The following is a 7,125-nucleotide window of genomic DNA, read 5'->3' as shown; positions in this document are numbered from 1 at the left end:
AAGGAGAAGAACAATGTGGTTATGTGGTGGTATAGAGACGTTAAACAGCTTGAAATCAAGGGTTTTTAGACGATTGATAAGGAATAATATAGATTTTTAAGAAGAGGGTAAAGAGGGGATGAATGGTGGTGGCAAGTTGGGGAGCTCTGAAAACTCACTGTTCATGTGGTTGATATTTGTTATTTTAAAAATAAATAAATAAGTATATGGACAATAATTGAAAAATCAATTTCAATTGTAACATTTTAAAAAACTATTGTCTATTTTGCAAGCTGAAGAATCAATATTTCAGTGAAAAGAAAACAAATAAAAATGTCCAATTACCACAAAAAATAAAGATGCCATAATAAATTATTCGTTGACGATAACATGATCAATAAATCGACCAATTGATGCGTGAGAAGATCCACCTTCGGAGACTGCAAACCTGCTCTTCTCCTTCGTCTCTTTCACTTTCTTCCTCATCTCACCGTCACTTATCAACCTCCTTATCCCACTCTCAATCTCCGCCGCCGACACAATAACCTCCTTCTCATTGCTACCTGGTCTCATATTGGAACGGTAATCGATTTTAATCTCCGCCGCTAATCCTAGCTCCACCACCAATTTAAAAGCATTCAGTTGTTGTTCGGCGTAGAGTGGCCAAGCTGCCACCGGTACCCCACACCATATGCTCTCCAATGTCGAGTTCCACCCACAGTGTGACACGAATCCTCCGACTGAAGGATGGGACAGCACCGCCGTCTGCGGCGCCCATCCGATCACCTTCCCCACCCCTGATGTCCGTTCAAGGAAACCTTCCGGTAGAACATCCTCGTAGTTTTCATAGTCCTTGGGAAGACCCATCAGCTTATCCTTCGACGGCGGACGGCGGAGCGACCATAAGAATCTCTGTCCACTCTTTTCAAGTGCAACAGCTATCTCCTTCACTTGTTCCTCGTTGAAGCTTCCCATGCTACCAAAACAGAGGAACACCACCGAGCTCTCCGGCTGGTCATCTAGCCACGTCATAATCCCGTCGGCCTTACCATCGTTTGTAGAGTTTTTCAGGTTCAGTATCGGCCCCACCGGAAAAACCAGTGGGATGTTGGCGTTGCTCCTTAAAAAGGACTCCATGGCATACCTTTCGAGCTCTTCGAATGTATTTACTAGTATACCCTTCATCCCACGATACTTTCTTGCTAGACCAATAAACGTGTTACACCCACCATCCTTATCGAACAACACCGAAGGTAAAACCTTAGCCGGGACCGGGTTGGCGTAACTCGGAAGGGACACCTCCAATTCCGAGTCTTTCAACTCAGTGACATCAAAGTCTTCGTCGTCATGCTTGGCCTGTAAGTCAAACATCAGCCCGAGTGCGGCGGCGCTTGAAGTGAAGTAAAGGTAAGTTGGAACTCCAAACTCGTTGGCAACGTCGGTCATGGCTACACAGAACATGTCGACAACGAACCCAACGAGTCGAACCGAGTGAGACTCGGTGATGCCACTGACGATGTCTCTGACATGAGGCTTCTGGTTTTCGAGGAACTTGGAGATGAAGGTATTAGGTGAGATAAGATCTTTTGTTGAGTCGTCACTCGGGATGTCGATCAAGCGTAGACGGGGAGTGGAAGTCGGAGTTTCAGTATCCGGTTTTGCTTCGAGGGGGAGGTTCATGATGATGATGGTGATGGAAAGCCGTTGATCACGGTCGAGGAGGAGCTTGGCAAGCTCCACCGTAGGTGGCAGGTGGCCGGCTCCCGGAGATGGGATGAAAACTAGTTCTGATGTGGTCATGTGTTTGTTCTTGGAAGTTGTGTGGTTGTGTTTCGATGGTTCGATATCTTTTGTTTATATGTACAATATCTTCCCACGGAGTTTAAAAAGATGACGCTATTGCATTGGTCATTATTTTAGTGAGTAGCAAAATCCAATTTCACTTCTTGTAGATTGATTGATGTACTCTCGATTATTTGTTAAGATCTGAGATTGGTATTAGCACGGAAAGATTTTGCACTTCCTTCTCTTACTTGGTTGATAGACTTTCCTCTTTTCTTTTTTAGTTTGATCAAAACTTTTTGATTTTTGAATTATTATTATTTTTTTTTATATTTTATAATTTACTGTTTGGTGGAAAGTTAAATACACTCTTGGGATACATTTGCTGTATGTATAATTTCGTTTAAAACTTGTTACAATATAATTTGTATCCAAATAATAGCTTTATTTTTCTTATGATAAGTTTGTATTATTTTGCTTAGCTATATTTCTCATTTATATCAATGGTGGAAAAAGATCATTTTGGAAGTTACCGTGGTGATTTACAAGTGTGTGGAGTTGAGTCGCGAAGGTACGTATTGTTCTTGGTAAGTTGTGAAATTAAGATTTCTATATAATTCATTGTTTTAAATAGTACAATCAATATATATTATTTAGGGATAATGACTTGAAAGGTAACAAACTTTCGACTTTGTTCACATTTAGTCACTAAACCTTTTTTCGTTATCTATTTGCCACTGAACTATTAAAACTGTTCATATTTTACCCTTATAACCGGTTGTTACCGGTCATAAGGGTAAAATGTGAACAGTTTCAAAAGTTCAGTGCCAATAAATAATGAAAAAAAGTTTAATTACTAAATATGAACAAAATCGAAAGTTCGTTTCCCTTAAAAAAGTTCAATGACTAAATGTGAACAAACTTCCTATTGTATTATGTTTTAACAAATTATATATTTTTGTTAAATTCTAGCAACATTTATTGATGAAGAAATGTATGAAATAAAACAAAAAAAAACAAAACCTCGAAAATATATTTAAAAAAAACGAAAAACCGAAACCGAAATAAAAAACCAGTGGTTAGGCATTTTCCAAAATAAAAAATCAAAATTTTCAATCTGAATTTGATTTTACAAAAAAATTAACCATTCTCACTGATGTGAATTATGACCATTGATTTGGCATGCGGAATTAAAGAACACACAAAGAACACGGTGATTTAGGTGTTTAAGAGATGCATTCGATTATGAAATGTGTTTACAAAAAATGATCTAGATCTAAATCTACATAATTAACACATATTAACACTCTCAATGTTACATCTCTCAAGCACACCTCTACATGTGGTATGAACCCACCTTATATATATATATATATATATATATATATATATATATATATATATATATATATATATATATATATATATTATGTCACAAGGGGGACTTTTGGATAGAAAAAAATCCGAATTGAGCGCTTTTTCATTCCCTTTTTGGTTTTATAATCATTTTTCGATTATAAAAAGGAAGAGAGATTTAGATATGGAAATCCGAAATTTGAATTTTTGTAAAACCAAAATCAGATTGAAAAGTTGTGATTTTTTATTTTGGAAAATACAAAACCATTGGTTTTTTATTTCGGTTTTGGTTTTTCGTTTTTTTAAATATATTTTTCGGGGTTTTGTTTTTTTTTATTTCATAGATTTTTTCATCAACAAATGTTGCTACAATTTTACAAAAATAAATAATTTGCTAAAACATAATACAAGAGGAAGTTTGTTCACATTTAGTCATTGAACTTTTTTAGAGGGAAACAAACTTTCGATTTTGTTCACATTTAATCACTAAATTTTTTTTTCGTGATCTATTTGTCATTGAACTATTGAAACTGTTCACATTTTACCCTTATGACCGGTAACAACCGGTCATAAGGGTAAAATGTGAATAGTTTCAATAGTTCAATGGCAAATAGATAACCAAAAAACGTTTAGTGACTAAATGTGAACAAAGTCGAAAGTTTGTTACCCTTTCAAGTCATTATCCCTATTATTTACTATGAACTTCTAAGGGCCGAGCTAAGAACGACCTATGGAGGGTATTTTGGATATTTATAAGTCTTTTACTCATTTAATTAAAAAAAGAAACATGTAAGTGTCTTGAAGGGGATAATGTCATGTAGCACAATGAAGTTTTTGGTTAGATAATTTGACCCATCATGTTATTTTTTTTGCACAATAGGCCATCTAATTTTTACTATACATGTTAATTAAGTCATTATCGTTACCTTTTAATCATTCCTCCGTTAAGCAGTTATCATAAATTACACAATTCTCCCTATGATTTAAATTTCTTTTGTAGTTGGTCTTTTACCCGTTATAGTTTAAATTACGACACAACCAAAACTGCCACGTTTCTAAAATTATGGGGACCAAAGTGCAACATTGTTATTGTCTTCCCCATTAAATCTGGTTGAAACATACCAGGCAGAAATTACCATTTCGGGTTTAACAAATTCAACCTATACCAGGCAAAAAAAATTCAAATTAATTAACGATTAATGGTTCATCGGATTCAATTCCATAGACATTGCATCATATTTTGTATATAACTGGTATAACTAGACTATCTCCATTACAGTAGAAGAAAGAATACACAAAATCAAATCCATAAGTAATAACTTTGACAGATGGAGCACCAGTTTACAATACATAAGTTAGAAATCCTAAAGTTTATAAAAACTTGGAAAGAACACCAATTGCACAACAGTTTCAAACTAACGGCTCCCTTTAATCATATGAACACACATAAACAAAAGAAAAATTAGCTTAGTTGTAACACCCAAAAATTCAAGCCAATTTAAAACTTTTTAAACAACCCAAAAACCATTAGTTATTACAAACTTGTTTTCAAAATGTAAAATATCAGAGTATCCCAGAAACATAGTCATAAAAAGTGAGGAGCTGTACGATCACGCCTTTGCCCTGCCACGATCCCCTGATGCACCTGAAACAATAAGCTGAAACTGTAAGCTCGAAAGCTTAGTGAGTTACCCTCACAATACCGGTACACATACAGTCCACATAACCATGTCAACAACAACATATCATAATAAACTGAACAGAACAGCACATAACGGGTCCACAGCCCTACAGACTGTAATACCCACGAGCCCACAGTACGAGTCTCCCTTAGCCCGTAACTGGAATGCTCCCGAGCCCACAGTACGAGTCTCCCTTAGCCCGTAACTGGAATGCTCCTAGGGTTTGTTTGCTACCGCTCGAAGCAGTACAACCTCAACCCATCCCATATAACAAATACATAACATAACCACTGAGCATGGAATAATCATATAACATCACAGGTAGTCCTACAGATCTACCTAACTGGCATAACCACTATCATGCAACACTAACTCATACTCAACATCTAACACTGCTAGGATAACATATCCAATGGGTCGGCCTTGGTGCCTTAGACCCCTTAGTATAGTGAGGATAACTCACCTTGCAACTGTCGTCTGAAACTAGAAAGCTCAACTCCCGGATTCACCAACACGAACTCCACCACCTATTGTTACCATAAAACCCTTTTTCATAAATCTCCAAATTACCAGAATACCCTCAGAAGTCAACTGGTCAACCCCTGGTCCGAGTCAAAGTCCACAGTCAAAGTCAACAGTCCATGTTGACTCGACTCGTCGAGTGCAGTTCACCGACTCGTCGAGTCCTTCCTGAACTCGAGAAGTCGTGAAATCCTTGATTAGCTCGTCGAGTTCCCCTTTAACTCGCCGAGTTCATACGTGTCCTAGAATTGGGAGAAACCCTAGCCAACTCGCCGAGTCTTCGAATGACTCGTCGAGTTCAAGGCAATCTTCAACGGACTCGCCGAGTTGTTCATCCAACTCGTCGAGTATATGACTATCTTCATATGACTCGCCGAGTCGACCTTGCGACTCGCCGAGTCCCTTCAGTCCTTTATCCATACAGATGCTTTTTAAGTCATGAAAAGGCTCCATATTGCAGATCTAGGCTCCCAAGGCATGTTTATCACGTAAAGTTGCAACCTTTACGTGCATGCAAGGCTCTAAAGGCTTAGAATGTCAATCTCAAGCTTACAATGGGGTTTATCTCAACATGGAAGGTTCATGCTTGCTAAAGTTGGATAGTTTATGGCTTTAGAGTCCAAGATGAGCTCAGATCTGAAGTTGCAACTTTAGATCCTAGCCCATACCCGAAAATGACTATCACCCATGCTATAAAAGCCCTAATCTTTAACATGAAGAGATCTAGAAAGAACAAGGTCAAGGTAACAACTTGTTACCTTCAGACTGATGCCACTGAGCAGAGAGATCGAATCCACCAGCTCCTCTATGATCAAATCTTCTTAAACTCCAAGCCTTCTTCTTGCAAATGCTTCAAAACACACTTTCCCTCCTTCACACACTCAAAATGGTGGTTTGGATCGGTTAGGGCTGCTTCTGGACGTCAAGGGGTGATAAGGGGGCTGAGGTAAGGACTTAAGGTCCTTTAAATAGGGTGCAAACCCTAAAACTAGGGTTTTCTCTTCCCAGCACCAACTCGTCGAGTCCAGCCGCCGACTCGGCGAGTTGGTCACTTAACACGTGACCCCAAACCCGCTCTGACTCGACGAGTAGGCATACATACTCGCCGAGTAGGCTCCTAAAATTACACATAAGCCCCTAAATCACACTTCTGAAGTTTGGGATGTTACATTAGTGAAGATTAACAAATCATGGATCTTGATCGTCGTCTTTGGAGAGAACTCTACGATAAAACAGATCCGGATATCTTATTTAAATCACGAGAAAATAAACCACAGATTAAGAAACTGTATCTTCCTTGGAGAGGGAGGTTTCCATCATATAATTGGAGTCGGAATTTTAGATCGTAGATGAGATCAAGGAGTTGTGATGATTAATTCTAAGCCATCGTTGATCATTGAGATGTTTGTTTCCAAATAGATTTGAATCTTGGATTTGTAGAAACGTTGCGGTGATCGATCTACAATACTTTAGATCAAGGAGCAGATTCCGTAGCTGGAGAGACGAAGTGATGAGATCGGGGATGAACTATGGGTTTCTTAAAAATTATATTAATTAAGCTAATTAATAATTATCAGGAAATGTTACACTTCGGTCCCCACATTTTCATAAACATGGCAGCTTTGGTCGTGTAATTAAAACCATAGCTGGTAAGGGACCAACTACGAAAGAAATTTAAAACATAGGGGCTATTTGTGTAATTTAAAATAACAGGTTAACGGAGGAATGATTAAAAACTAATGATAATGGCTTAATTGACATGTACAACAAAAGTTAGGTGGCCTATTGCGCAAAAAATAACATA

General features: G+C 37.9%; 1 pseudogene; it reads right to left on the bottom strand.

Annotated features, from left to right (window-relative positions):
- Positions 1 to 243: 243 nt before the first annotated feature.
- On the bottom strand, positions 244 to 1,991 carry LOC145114532 (UDP-glycosyltransferase 71E1 pseudogene; annotated as a pseudogene).
- Positions 1,992 to 7,125: the final 5,134 nt, after the last annotated feature.

Source organism: Lactuca virosa, chromosome 5 (genome assembly GCF_052849685.1).
Source record: "Lactuca virosa cultivar CGN04683 chromosome 5, Lactuca_virosa_CGN04683_v6, whole genome shotgun sequence".
Lineage (NCBI taxonomy): Eukaryota > Viridiplantae > Streptophyta > Magnoliopsida > Asterales > Asteraceae > Lactuca > Lactuca virosa.
This window is presented reverse-complemented; position numbering and strand designations above follow the sequence as displayed.